At 41.0% G+C, this 13,774-nt stretch overlaps 1 protein-coding gene across 8 annotated transcripts in view; it reads left to right on the plus strand.

Moving 5' to 3' along the window:
- Nucleotides 1–13,774, plus strand: part of ZHX1 (zinc fingers and homeoboxes 1) — a 31,451-nt gene that overhangs the window by 390 nt on the left and 17,287 nt on the right. For 4 of the 8 annotated variants that reach the window (XR_011697707.1, XR_011697710.1, XR_011697708.1 and 1 more), the window contains exon 2: nucleotides 684–789. The gene's annotated coding sequence lies outside the window, so the exon portion shown is untranslated. Of the gene's footprint in view, nucleotides 1–683; nucleotides 794–8,337; nucleotides 9,486–10,243; nucleotides 10,981–13,774 lie in introns of those variants that run through there. The other 4 variants (XM_071553894.1, XM_071553892.1, XM_071553895.1 and 1 more) reach the window with 4 other exon arrangements.

Below are 13,774 nucleotides of genomic sequence, written 5' to 3' on the forward strand. Positions count from 1 at the left end.
GGCGGGCACGGGACAGCGTGGCCGCCCCGGGGCGAGGGCGGCTCCGCCGGCGAGGGCGGGCGGGCCGGGCCCGGCGGGGACGGCGCCCGCGGCGTGGGCGCGGTGGGGCGGCCGCGCCCCGCACGCCTCCCCATTGTCTGGCGGCAGCGCTGCCCCCGCGGCCGCGGGTCATCGCCCGTCGGGCACGGTGGCTCCGGGCGGGCCGGGGGAGCCGGGGCGGGGGTAGAGCCGGGGCATCCCTTGGCGCGGGCAGTGCCTGTGCCCCCAGTCCGGCGCGCCGCGGGGTTAAACCCCTCCCAGCCCGCGGACGAGCTCCTCTCCTCGTGCGTCCCTCCTCCGCCCTGTGCCGGGAGCCTGTGCGGGGCTTTGCTCGTCGCGGGGCGGAAGGAGAGCCGTCTGACTCGTCAGTCAGAAAGGAGAGTCAAGAAGTTCAATCCCGGTGCGCCCGGAGGAGCCCGCTTGTTCCCGCCCGGTGTCAGCGCTGGGACGGACGGACGGACTGACAGATTGACTGACTGCAGCCAACAAGCCATGAAGTTCTGGCTCCAGAGTTGTCTCGTATCCCGTGGCGTTGCGGTGCGGGGGCGAGCGTGGAGGAGCAGCACAGTGAATGTGCAGGCAAAGTTGGGGCAGATGTCTGGGTTTTGGGGTGTGTTCTGATGCTCGGCTCTCCTTTCTACCAGGATGTGCAGCACTGGAGATCAACACCGACTTCAATAAACCATGTAATGGAGGCAGTTCTGGATCTCTGAAAGGGCTCAGAGTATCTGCAGTAGTGAACGTCATCTGGTAGGTACTTACGCTTTATTTGTTTCGACAGAATATTCTGGGTTGGAAGGGACCCACGATTTCTGAGCCCTTTGGGCAGGTTAAATAGTTAATGGAAGGATGGAGAAGTTTACTGTGCACGAAATGTCATGTAAAATAGTGAAGGCTGAGATGGTTTGGTCTGCAAGCTGGAATAGTTGCCACTTACTTTTAAAATAAGGATATACAGAGAACATATTGTGCATGTCAAACTACATATAAACGTTGTCTCAATAAAAAGTGAATTTTGTTACAAAACTTGTTACATGAAAACAAGTATTCTCTCAAACGTAAGAATGAGAGAGGAATTGTAAAAGCTATGCTGAAGGTTTTTTCACTGGTTTTTGTTTGTTTTTGTTCAGAAGGATTTCAGGCCAAAAAAAAGAAAGCTTGTGAGTACTTACAGAAACCCTGTTTTAAACGACCTAAGTGATGCAGACTAGAGGACTACCCTGAATTATGACCTCTTTGAGTGAGAATGCATCATTTAGAAATCCCTTTTGTTACTGTCTTTAGACATTGCCAGCAAGGCAGTCTATTGCACTTGTGTTGTTAAATGAATTTCCCTGAGTCAATTAGAAGTAGATGCCATTTTGTATAACTGAAATTATTTGCTTTTGAATTCAGGCTAGTGGTTCTTGTATCTTTGCTAGACTGCAAAGCCCTCTGCTATCACATCTCGACAACGTGTATGTATGCTGTGATTATCCCCAGACTTGACTTGGTAAAACACAGTACTTTGAGGTAGAGCTTTCTTTTGCGAGGCTTGCCTTTATACTCTCCTGATGTTTCTTATGACCCTTCTGGATTATTTCCTCTCTTGCAATACCCTTGATGACCTGTGAGTGCTTTAGTGTCTAGCCTTAATTGCTGTCATTTATGACTGTTGGTTATTATTGGAATAGACAATATTTATCACAAAGTTTCTCACAATACTTGTTGGAGACTGTTAGAGCTGTGAATTGAACAGTTCTGCCTTTTGTGGATTCTCAGTACTGAAGAATTTCTATCAAATAATGGACTTTGTAATATTGCTAGAATTCCTTTTGTTTCTAGTGTATCAAAAAGACTCTTGTGCCTTCTGCTTCACTGAGCAGTCTATGCCATTTCAGTTAAGCTTATTACTACCCCTGAGGTTTTCTACTAGTTCTCCCTCCATTGGTTTATATGTGGTGTGAGGGGAAGGTTTAAGTTTTTGGTTAACTTTCTCATCTGTTGTGATTGGTGACCCATTTGTTTGTATGTGATTTCAGAAGTCTTATTTGAAAAACAGTCCCATGTCTTTGGAGTCAGATTCTTTCCTCCTCAAGTCTGAGTTCAGGATTTTTTGCAGCTTTATGTAGCTAAGCTATGGCTAATCTTTATTTTGGTGATCAGTTTCTCTTTACCTGTCAAGCTGAGTTCTAGTCAAGATTTCATGGTACCAAATTCAGTATTTTTTATATTTTCTGATTTTTATAAATCCTGAGCCTGCTGTAAAGTTTATGGAATGATCTGTACTTTTGTGGAATGATCAGTGTTAAAGTCTTGTGATAACAATTTCGGGGTCATGGTGTGAAGGAATGTTCTACACATTTTTAGCTAATTGCATGGACATGCTGTTCTATTCTGTATATTAATGGTCAATATTCCCTCTTGTTGCGCTTCAAATGCGAGGTCATTGATCCATAAATGTCCAAGATGGTTTGCCTCTGAGTTGTCAGGGACTTGTAAAAAAGTGATGCAATTTTCAGTATAGTATCATTTTCCCTTTTGTTTACTTGCTGTTTCCTAAAGAGGCAGCAATTCTGATCTTAGTGATGTAGCTCTGCACTACCTGTCCTTAGCATGGTCTTTGTGGAATATATACCTATGAGAGTACAATTTTGTTGTTATTATTTATGTTTCTAATATGGTCAAATTAGGCATTAAAGGGATGTGATTACTTAAGTTTTCAGCATTATTAGTCTTCTCTCTCCTTTTTCTCTTTTTTTTTTTTTAATGTTTATTACCAGTTCAGGATCTTCCTAAGTAGTCAAACCATTTTGCTGGGTAAATAGTTGTTTATTTTTCTGTGGAGGTGAAAGCCACCAAAAATGATACATTTCCTTATCCTGTGCATCCCAGATCGCATTTCATAATTCCAAGCCTTGCATCACTAAGTTGTGGTTCATTTCCAGTTCTGTGGTCTTTCTGTCAAGGAACCAGAAGGAACTTCAGAAGATCCACTCAAGTCTTTTTCATATCCTTCTGAGTTCAGTGAACTGTAATGTATTCTCTACTACCAGTGGATTCTTTCTAACCAGCTTCAGAGACCAGCCCAAACTGAACAAAAGTCTGTGGGTTTGCCCCGTTAGAAGATGTGTACTACTCTTTTATCCTCATGAGCTTTGTGATCAGAGTAAATGTCAGAGTTCAGTAGAAATCACTGAAAAAAGTATGATCTTAAAGGGCAAAACCCTAAAATATAGTATATGTTCATTAAACCATTAAAATTAGACACATTATCATGCTAAAGTACAGAAGCTTGGAAAACTGCTGACAACTAAAAGAGAAATGGATGTAGCATGATTGGACAGCCTTCAGGGAAAATTACCAAGAATTTTCAATATGCTGCTTTTTGCACTCCCTAAATGATGCCAAAGGTAGCAGAGCTTAACTTAGCAAACATCGTTCAGCAGCATGACCTCTGCCTGTGATTGACAGGTCTAAAGGAGCTCAATGTATTCTACTTCAGAACAGGCTTCACATGTTTGTAGCCATTTAAGAAAGCTATTTTGGTATTTTAGGTTCACTCTGTGCAGCGTGGCCTTCGCCAGTGGCGCTCTGCAATGCGCTGCTCACCTTCCTTGCCTGTTGGTCTCACTAGGAGTTGAAGGAATTTAACGTGCTTCCAGGGATCCACCATTTGAAGTTGTTGCTTAAGCAAGGCCTGAAGGCTGGTGGTTTTGTTTAAAGAGTGGGCAGACAGAGCTGCGTAACAAGGTGTGTGTAATGCCAGCCCTCACCCCTGGGCAACACCAGCGTCGTTCTGAGCACCAAACTCCCCCCACCAGGCACAAGAACAGAAACCAGCCTTTGAACTTTCTGATGGTGATGGTAAAAATTCCGTGTGTTCAGCACTCTGAATCTTCAAAGCATCTTTGAACACCTGTATTGGATAGAAATCAGCTGTTAGCTTAATGAATTCTGTGAATTGAGCAGTTTTATGTAGATTTTAAGGCTTGAGGCAATGACTATAGGTGGTTAGGATTTTGGTTATTTTAACATTGTCTTAGGTTAGGAAGTTACTTAGAACTTGATAGATGGAAATGGATGTATAGTCCATAGCAACCTTGGTACAGGTTTCTAAGCTTGCCTTTTCTAAAAAACTGAGATATGTTAATGTAAACAAAACATGGTACTAATATGATTGCTTTCCTCCCTGTGTTATGATGGAATGACATGCTTTGTATGTCAAAATGCTGTTGATTTTAAAACTCTTCTACTGGCTCTGTGCATGACAGTAAGGCTCTGTCTTGGTAATTAGTTCCATTGAGATATATGAAAGTTCTATGTCCAGAAAAGAGTAAAGGGGACACAGGGGGAAGGAGTAAGGAAAGAACAGTTACTACTACCTGGGCAGCAGAAGATTGGTAGTAAAAACTTAGTTACAGCTGTGTGCTCCTTCAAAAAGTCCAGATTTCTAGTTAATATTTACAATACCTTCAAAGTAGAAAACTACTGCCTTCTTACATGTGGATCAGGTGTCTTCAGCAATATCAGTGGGAGCTGAGGGCGCTCTGCAAATCTGAGCTGTATCAGGAGTTGGGCACTTTGCAGCAGGTGCCAAACATGAAGACTCAGGAGTTCCCATTCCTCAGTAGGATTCTCTACAAGGTGAAACACATTTGTAGCTTGAGTGGAATTTTTGAAGCGTTCAGCACTGCACAATGTTCAGCCTTGTTTGCAGTGTTGAATACTTAATGGCTCTCTGTCTTCCAGACTTCTCAGTGGGGACAAAAGGTCTGACAAAAGGTTCACCATACCTGGAGTGTCACATGAGTTCAAGATTTTAGTGCATGGATCAGTGTGAGGAATTGATGCCCATACAGAATCCCTGCTGGCATTGTAGGTATCTGTTTAAATATGATGCAAACACACACAACTTTAGTCCTTGTATCTTATGAATGTTTTTCAAATTTGACTTCTTAATACATTTTACTTAAATTTTGTGGAGGAGTTTATTGGTGAGTAAAGAACTATTTTTTTTAAATTTCATTAAAAGAAATAATTTAGCATGGAAGGAGACTATTTTTGGTGAGTTTTTTTTGGTGAGGTGATTACAATCTTTTATCTCACAGTCCAAACCCATTCATTTTAACTGATTCCTGACAAATAGCTTTTTTTTTTCACTCTCTACTTCTTGGGTTCCCTCGGGGGAATACAAGGCTTTGTTAATATCAGGTATTTGTTTCTTTAGATAGGAGAAAAGAGTAATATTCAAGTAAAGTGAGTTTACTCTTTCCACACATAATAAAGAAATAATTACATGTGAGCATCCTTAGCAAGATGTATTAATCATTGTATATAATGTTCAGAGAGGGAGAAGTTTTATATTACTTAATACTCTGAAATTTAAGTTCAGGATCCATTGCTTTGAAAGATTTCCAGTATATTAATATCTGCATTAATGGTGACAGTGGGAACACCACACTCTGATGTCACACATGCTCACTGCCAGAGTGGGAAACACTTCTACTGCGCTTTAAGCCAGATGCATATAGGCACAACGTGGTTCTAGGGGCAGAATTTGCACCTATATGCTCCTTTATATGAGTGAAAATCCTGTTTCCAGATGTACTGCTGGATTACAGACAGTAATTACTAACCATGAATTACTGAACAGGAGCCCTGTCCCTCACCAGGCTACATTTAAGCCCTGTTGCTGCAGAGAGCTGGCAAGAGAGAGGGAAGGGCTGAGGGTGAGAGCTTGCTGGAGGGTTGGGACTCAGGATTGCTTTGCACCAGAGCAGCTTCTTCAGCACTACTTTGTGTGGAAAGATTCAGTCATTTCCACCCAAAGCAGTGAAATAAAAAGCTCAGTCAGCCATTTCATCTTGAGATACCCCGCCCTCCAAAACAAATATTAAAAAGAAAATGTAGGTTTTGGCCCATGCATATCCTAGTAATTTCCACTGATTAAGTTGATGCTTGTAATGGGGGACTAGACAGGCCTTGTTTTGCAAAATATAAATATCTCTTTTTTTAATTTCTGTATAGAAATTTACAAGATTTATGTTGTCCCTTCGATATTGTATTTAACCCAAAAACTGGTTGAAAAGGAAGGTGTTTAGTTTGCCTTCATCCTAGATTCAGTTTTAATATCTAATGTTTAAATGAAGGGGGGGTTGATCTTTATTCTTAATGATTCGTGCTGCCTCAAAGCACAGTGGTTTCTAGTTGTCTGCTGCCTTTCCCACTGGGGGATGCAAACAAAAGAACAATAATTTCAGACTCCTCCTTCAGTTTCCAAGAGAACCTTAGCTGCTCAGGGATAGCTTTGAATTCTAAAAGCATTTTTCTTCCAAATTATGTATTGATTGCACACAAAATAGCAGTGCTCTAATATGCAATTTAAAACAAATGCATGATGGTGCTCATTTGCTTTTAATGCTGCTTTTTCTAGCAGAAAAACAAAAAGTGGTGCTCATTTGCTTTTAACGCTGCTTTTTCTAGCAGAAAAACAAAAAGTGGATTCTATTCCCATAAACCAGTCTTGCAAAATCCTTACAAACATTTATTAGTCTAGACACAAAATATTCTCACCCGGCCTCAGCTTGATGGTGACAAAAAAATTAAAAAAGGCAAACTAAAATTGTACTTGGCTTTCAAAAAAGGAAAAGAAGAAAAAAAAGAAAAAGCTTGCCCCAGGCCAGTGAACCAGTAACATTTTGCTGGGGCTACAACAACAGATGTATCTTTCTCCCATGAGGTTTCCAGGCCTGCCTATTCTCTGTGCTTAACTTGGACACTCTTACAAACATTCTCTTTGAGTACCACACCCCAGCATATCCTGGGCTCTTCTGAAATGGCTGGTTTAATAATGATACTGGACATGGTGGTCTTACCTCTCCTTACCAGTACTTGTATTCCCTTATCTCCCCCAGATGTCATTTATCCCATGCGTTAATGCAAATGCAATCCTGATATGTGGGGACTGGAATAGTTAAAATAGGTGATTTGTTCACAGCTCAAATCTGGACATAGGGAACCTCATTGATTACTCTTAATCTTGATTTGCATTTCTGCTTTTGATAAAATTCATAAATGGCGAGTGATTCACATTGTTTGATAGTGTGATAGTTTGCAGAGTTTTGTTTTGTAAAGGATATATTATATCAGGGAGTGTTTACCTTATCAGTCCTTTATCTCAACATACACTCAGAGTACTGATTTTTACTTTTGTCATTTTCTTAGAAAACAGTGAATTATGCATGTCCTGTTTTTCAGTTAATGATCAGTTCCTGTTATTCCCAATTTATGTCAAACTACATTTGATGGGAAATTAGAATTTAATTTAAAATTCACCTAAACAGCATAACATCTCTGTATTGTTAAACTATTGTAAGTATGTAGCCTATCTAAGAACACATTTATTCAAGCACGACCTGTTTTTGTAAACCTACTGATTTGTGAGACAAAATATGATACTTTTTTATACTTACTAGATTAAATATATTATTTCTGTGGTGATGTATCACTGTCTGTTAAGATTTCAGCCCTGCTAGAGCTTATGCTAAAGTCTGGAGATCTTACACAGAAAAAAATGTCCTGCTTTTTAAACTTTAAGGCAGGACACTTCTGTCATTCAGAATGTTTTGAAGAAAGAAGACTCTGTATCCAGTGAGGTCATACAGAGGTACGTTTATTCCAAGCCTGGTGTGTGGGGAATAACTCTTCCAAAAACATGCACACCTGGTCGAGTTAACAACTGGTTTATATGCAAGTAAGTTATACATATTTATTATTTCTTCATGCATAAACATTATTTTCTTAGAGAAGGCAGGGTTATTATAATGAGTTTCAACAACTGATTTCCATTTTCTCCGCCCCATGCCACTCTTTTCTGCGCCTGCGCTTTTCCTCCTGGTGATTCAGGGCAGGGGTCTCTGGTGGTCTTTGAGGATGAAGTCAGTGGTCCTCCTTTTGTGAACTTTTTACCTTTTGTTCAAAACTGCTTCAAACTGGACCTGTTGGCAACTGTAGCTGGTCTAATTGGCAAATTTCTCTGCTTATCTTGTTCTTTTGACATGTTTTCTGATTTATCTTTGTTTCATAGGGTATCCTGGCTGTTTTAATTAGTCCAAGAGGCTCTGGGGCCTCTTGGTATGGCATTTTAAAGGACAGGTCTGTACCTTGTGAGTCTTGCTGTATGTTATACAGTGAATTTTATAATAACTTCTAAGCAAATTCTATGATAGGTATATCGATCATTATCAATTAATAACCATAAGTAATATAAGCATAAGTCCCCCCAATCAAGGAAGTAATTTCTACCTTTACTGTCTAACAAGTGAATGACTATGTCTAAGGTTAGTCATTAATTGCCATAAATTCAGTGTTTTCACTAAGACTTTCCAACTTAGTTAACTGAAATAGTGATGATAGGAACGAAAACTGCCCATTGTGATACTGATATGTATTTTTTTAGTGCTTATATGCCATTAATGAAGACTCAGCTGTTTACAGTTAGAACTTCAGGCAGTCATTAGTGCTCTTAATGAGTATGTCTGGTTTGATGTTGATAAATGGAATAGGTGTTTCTCATATGAGAGAATGTGTCCTTGAAACATTCACGTAAATGAAAAAAGTGTTTCTGAGTAAAACTTGTTTGATTTTCCTACTCTAAATAACAGGTGGTTTGAACATAATACTGATTCTTCTGTTCGTTCCCCTCAATCCTGATACTGGTTTGTGCTGTGTAATATTTTATTAAGCGTTTCTGTTGCTTCTTAAATATGTTTTTATCAATCCATACAGTATTTCTTAATAACATTTTGCTACTCATTCTCATTTAAATCAGTGAGAGATTTATACAGTTTTAAGCTACCCATATTTTTTAAAACAGAACTAATCCTTTTTTATATGGTGTTCAGTGCAAAAAAAGAAAAAAGCAACTCCACAGCTATTAAAGTGCAGGGTTTTTAGTTAACTCCGTATTTTCCACTTAAATCCTGTTGTGCTAATTTTCCACCATTGTACTTGAGACACAAAAAGTGAAAGTGTGTAGTCTGTTTTCCGAAATTTGCTGCTACTTCCCTGCCAGGACTGAACATTGGAGGTTTGTGTTTCTCCTGCAGGAGAGACTCACATGACAAGCAGCTCCAGCAGAACAGGGCAGAAGGTGCAGCCTCCGGCTTTCCTCTGCCCATGGCTCCCAGAGTGGGAATTGTCCACTCGAGCAGGCTCTGGGCAGTGACGAGAAGAGTCAGGGTCTGGTGCAGAGTAAGTCACAGAGGTGAGGTTGGCAGGCAAAGTTTGGAACGTCGTCGTGGAAAACAGTGGAACAAGGAGCCAGCCTGGTGACAGACTTGTTGATTTGTGCTGAGCTGCTCTACTGCTGCAGTGAAGGTCTTCCTTTAGGAGAGCTGGGAGCACCGTGGGACTGCAGAGCTCCTGGTCCAGGAGAGCCTGCGAGGTGGAACATGTGAAACACGGTAACTCCAGATCTCCTGCTCCCTGTGCCATGGGCTGAGATACTTTTTCTGTTCTGCTGACTCTTTAAGACCCTTCATTATTCCATGGTAACTCGAGTACACAGTCATGTGTCTCTGACTTCCACAGTGACGCAGGTTGTGTTTGAAAGGCTCTATAGTCCCCTCTCTTTTACCTTTTTTGTCACTGGACCGATGGGCAGGGAGCAATGTTTATCCACTCTGTGAATGCATGGTGGGGTGGAGGGTGAGTGAGTCGGTTTTGTCACACACCGAATAAGACATTATCTCCCACAGAAATCAGCAGGAACACCTAAAGAATATAGTACAGTACTCAGCAGGGGGGTGGAGTCCGGTCCCTGTTCAAATAAAAATGCTTTGCTTTTCACAAAGGTTAACTTAGTACACAATGGTATTTTACTAGATAGTTGAGACCTGCAGGGAGTGTTTATGCAGGCAGCTTGACCTACCCTTCTTCCTCTTTGTTAGAAGCTGAAACAGCTCAGAATCCTGAAGGAGAGACATTAGAGTAGAAGGGACTATGGAAAATCATCTAGTTCAGCTTCCTGCTCAAAGCAAGGTTGTCTGTGATTCTAGATAGAGTTGTTCAGGGCTTACCAAGTTCTGGAAACTTCCAAGGATAAGTTCCCAGCAGATCTTTACAATCTCTCTAGAGAACTGATTACAATTCCTCTCCAGGGCTGAAGTGCTGTTGCAGCACCATCACCACACCCCTAAAGTTACCTGTATCAGACCAAGAATATGTTGGTGTTGCAGGGAGAGACAAACCTGAGTTTGCTTGACGGGTCTCACCCTGGTGCTGGCAGTAATTTAGTGTGAATGCTTGCACTTGGCAGTGACCAAGCACCCTGAGTATGGACAGGTGAACTTAAGTGTTGTATCTGATTTGTGAATGGGCTGCTCTGTGACCAGTGTTAGTTGGATCAGGCCAGAGGATAATGTTTTGTGGAAAGAAGACTCTGTATCCAGTGAAGTTATACAGAGGTATGTTTATTCTGGGACCGGTGCGTGGGGGATAACTCCTCCAAAAACATGCACACCCGGTCGAGTTAACAACTGGTTTATATGCAAGTAAGTTATACATATTTATTATTTCTTCATGCATAAACATTATTTTCTTAGAGAAGGCAGGGTTATTATAATGAGTTTCAACAACTGATTTCCATTTTCTCCACCCCATGCCACTCTTTTCTGTGCCTGTGCTTTTCCTCCTGGTGATTCAGGGCAGGGGTCTGGTGGTCTTTGGGGGTGAAGTCAGTGGTCTGCCTCTCATGAACCTTTTACCTTTTGCTCTAAACTGCTTCAAACTGGACTTGTTGGCAACTGTAGCTGGTCTAATTGGCAAATTTCTCTGCTTATCTTGTTCTTTTGACATGTTTTCTGATTTATCTTTGTTTCATAGGGTATCCTGGCTGTTTTAGTCCAAGAGGCTCTGGGTCCTCTTGGTATGGCATCTTCAAGGACAGATCGGTACCTTGTGAGTCTTGCTGTATGTTATACAGTGAATTTCATAATAACTTCTAAGCAAATTCTGTGATAGATATATCGATTAATAACATTATGTCAATTAATAAGCATAATTCCCCCAGTCAATAACAACCCTGGGAAATTCTGTGAGATCATCTATGCTTGCAAGCATGAACACAAAATTCTTTTGCATTTTTCCAGTATGGAGGAGTCTGTCAGTAGGGACTAGATCAATTCTTTGTTTTGTCTGTCCTTGACTTGTGTGAGTCAGCTTACAATTGTAAAGCTGTTATATGACACTGGAAACATTCTGGAGCCACATGAAAAAAACCCTCCTAAAATACCACCTCCGAATTGCCTTTTTTGCTTCCTAAGTGGAGATGCAAATCATGTGCCAAAGAACATAAAGGACTTTTTATGCCCTGTGCGGTCCACCTTCTCACAAAGTGGTAGCAGACCTGCGAGGATGGAGGAGGCATGGGGGGGAAGCAGGTGGGTCTGAGGCACACAGAAGGTTCTTCTGCACAGGTGAGCAAAAGCCCACAGTGGACCCAGTGGCAGAGGAGGAGGCTCTAAGGAGCAATTGAAGCCTTGGTAATGTGCCTTACAGTCTTCCCCTTGACATGGGCTTACCTGGGTCAGTTCAAAAGGGATCTTTTGTGTTTTTCAAGTGACACTCCAAGGTCTTGCTTTTTCTCATTAATAAAACACAGGTTCATGCAAACACTGAGTTTTATACATTTATTTCAAGGTTTCTTGGTTCCTTTAAAAGTTACTTAAATTATGGGCCTGTACCCTGGTGTGTGCAAGTCTGTGCCTATGTGTGGAACATGGAGCGGTGTGTGTGTCACCTGGTCAGCCCACTGTAAGTCCTTGTTTTCTGTTTCTTGTGATGGTTGAAATGGGAATTTCTCACACATTGTTTCTTTCTTGAGGCTGCTTTTATTCTCTGTTCATTGAGTTTTGGAGGAGCATTCATCTGGTTCAAGAGCAAAATCAGCAGAGAGGAGGGGGAAGTAAAGAGAGGAAGAGAGACAGTCTCCATCTAAAAGCCATGTTATCTTTCTTTTTCTGAGCAGCTCTGTGCCTCGGGAATTTGACATAGGAACTTGAAATTTGGCAAGGATCTAGCCTTGAGGTCTGAGAAGTGCATTCCATTGTTTAAAAAAAAAAAAGGCAGAATCGTGAGTCATAATATATCTCAACTTCTTTGTATCCAAGATAGAATTTGCAGGATCTTTTATTATCTGCTCTTGATCATGCATTTATGCCTGTCATATACACATGTGCAGACTGCTTTAAACTGCCTGTATTAAATGGATTCTCCTTCCTTGTCTATGTAGGTTCTTGTATTGTCATGCATCAGTGTAATCCTTAAACTGCTGCTGTTAAATGGGCTTCTACAAATGCCACTGGCCAAGCGGAAGGTATAAAAGTATTGGGAGCTGGTCAGCCCTGAGACCTGGTGCTACTTCTTAAGTGTAGAGCGCTCCTAATACTCTTAATTGCTGTTGAGAAATACCATTTTGAGTGGTGACAGCCAAATATTAATGAAAGCAGATAGCAGCTGATGTGAAGTGTGGTTTCCAATGTGACAGGAGCGTGTATGGATAGCTGGAATCAGTGGAGGAGGGGGAGAGGAGAGCGAGACAATCTGTGCTGAGCTGTGTCACTTTTTAAAAGCGTGGGGGCTCCTGAGCAGCACCAGGGATGATTAGAGAATGAGTCGGGCTCTGTAGCGAGGAGACCATCTGTGGGACTGCAGCTCTGGGCTCTGAAGAAGCTGAAAGGTGTCTGGGGACATGAACTCCAGGAAGTTAAAGGAAGGTCTTGTACTTGCAGCACTAAACAAGGTCCTGGGAAAAAGAATGTCTCTAGAAATTTTTCTTCTGGGAAAATAAAAAGGCAGAATCGTGTTGAAAGAACATTTTGTGAAATCATATGTGTGCCAGATTGTGTCATTATAAAGAAGGAAATCCCATGAGAATAAAATCTTTTGTTTTGATGTTTTAAGGAGAAACTTTTTTATATAAACAATTTTTTAAATTAGTATTTTCTTACTGTTCTGTTTTTTTAAAACCAATATGAAATATTTTGGGGGGATTGAATTAGATGTTTAAAATTAAAATTTCTCTTCATGTCAGTAATTTATTTCTTTGTCCTTTCTTTCTTCTACGTAACAACATGGTAATCAAAACAAAACATGCTGTAACTATGCAACAAAATATCCCTGACTCTGCTGCCATTTTACTGGGAATGATAAGCATTTTCACAGAAGTCTGATACTTACTTTCAAGAATAATCATGCAGAGATGTCTGATGACAAAAGTACTGACTGCTCACAATTTGAGTTGGATGCTTTAGAGTCAATAAAATAGAGAATCTGCCTGTATGAGGTTTAGCTGCTAAGGTGATTGTATCACATAGAAAATACATGTTTACAAGACTGAAGAGCACCATACATGATGAGATGTGCACCATGTATGTTTAAGTCTTCATCAGTGCAGTCATGACTGTTCAGTACTTGGCACATTTGATCATGATACACATGATCAGATGTAAAATCTGGTAATGGCTTTCTGTGGCAAAAGCAGTGGTACAAGTTACTGTGCTGACTGTAGAGGTACCTGGGCTGTATTTTGTAAGAGAAAGATAATCTGGGTCATTTAGTGGTCACTTCCGACATGAAATTCTGAAATTTACTTTCGTGGAACCTGCTTGTTACCCATTAAACCAGTGCTGAGAGGAAGTAACTGAGAAAGTCTGGTCACGTGTCCTGTGGCAGGTTCCCTTCAGCCTCTGCT

The sequence above is a fragment of the Pithys albifrons genome, chromosome 4, assembly GCF_047495875.1.
Source record: "Pithys albifrons albifrons isolate INPA30051 chromosome 4, PitAlb_v1, whole genome shotgun sequence".
Lineage (NCBI taxonomy): Eukaryota > Metazoa > Chordata > Aves > Passeriformes > Thamnophilidae > Pithys > Pithys albifrons.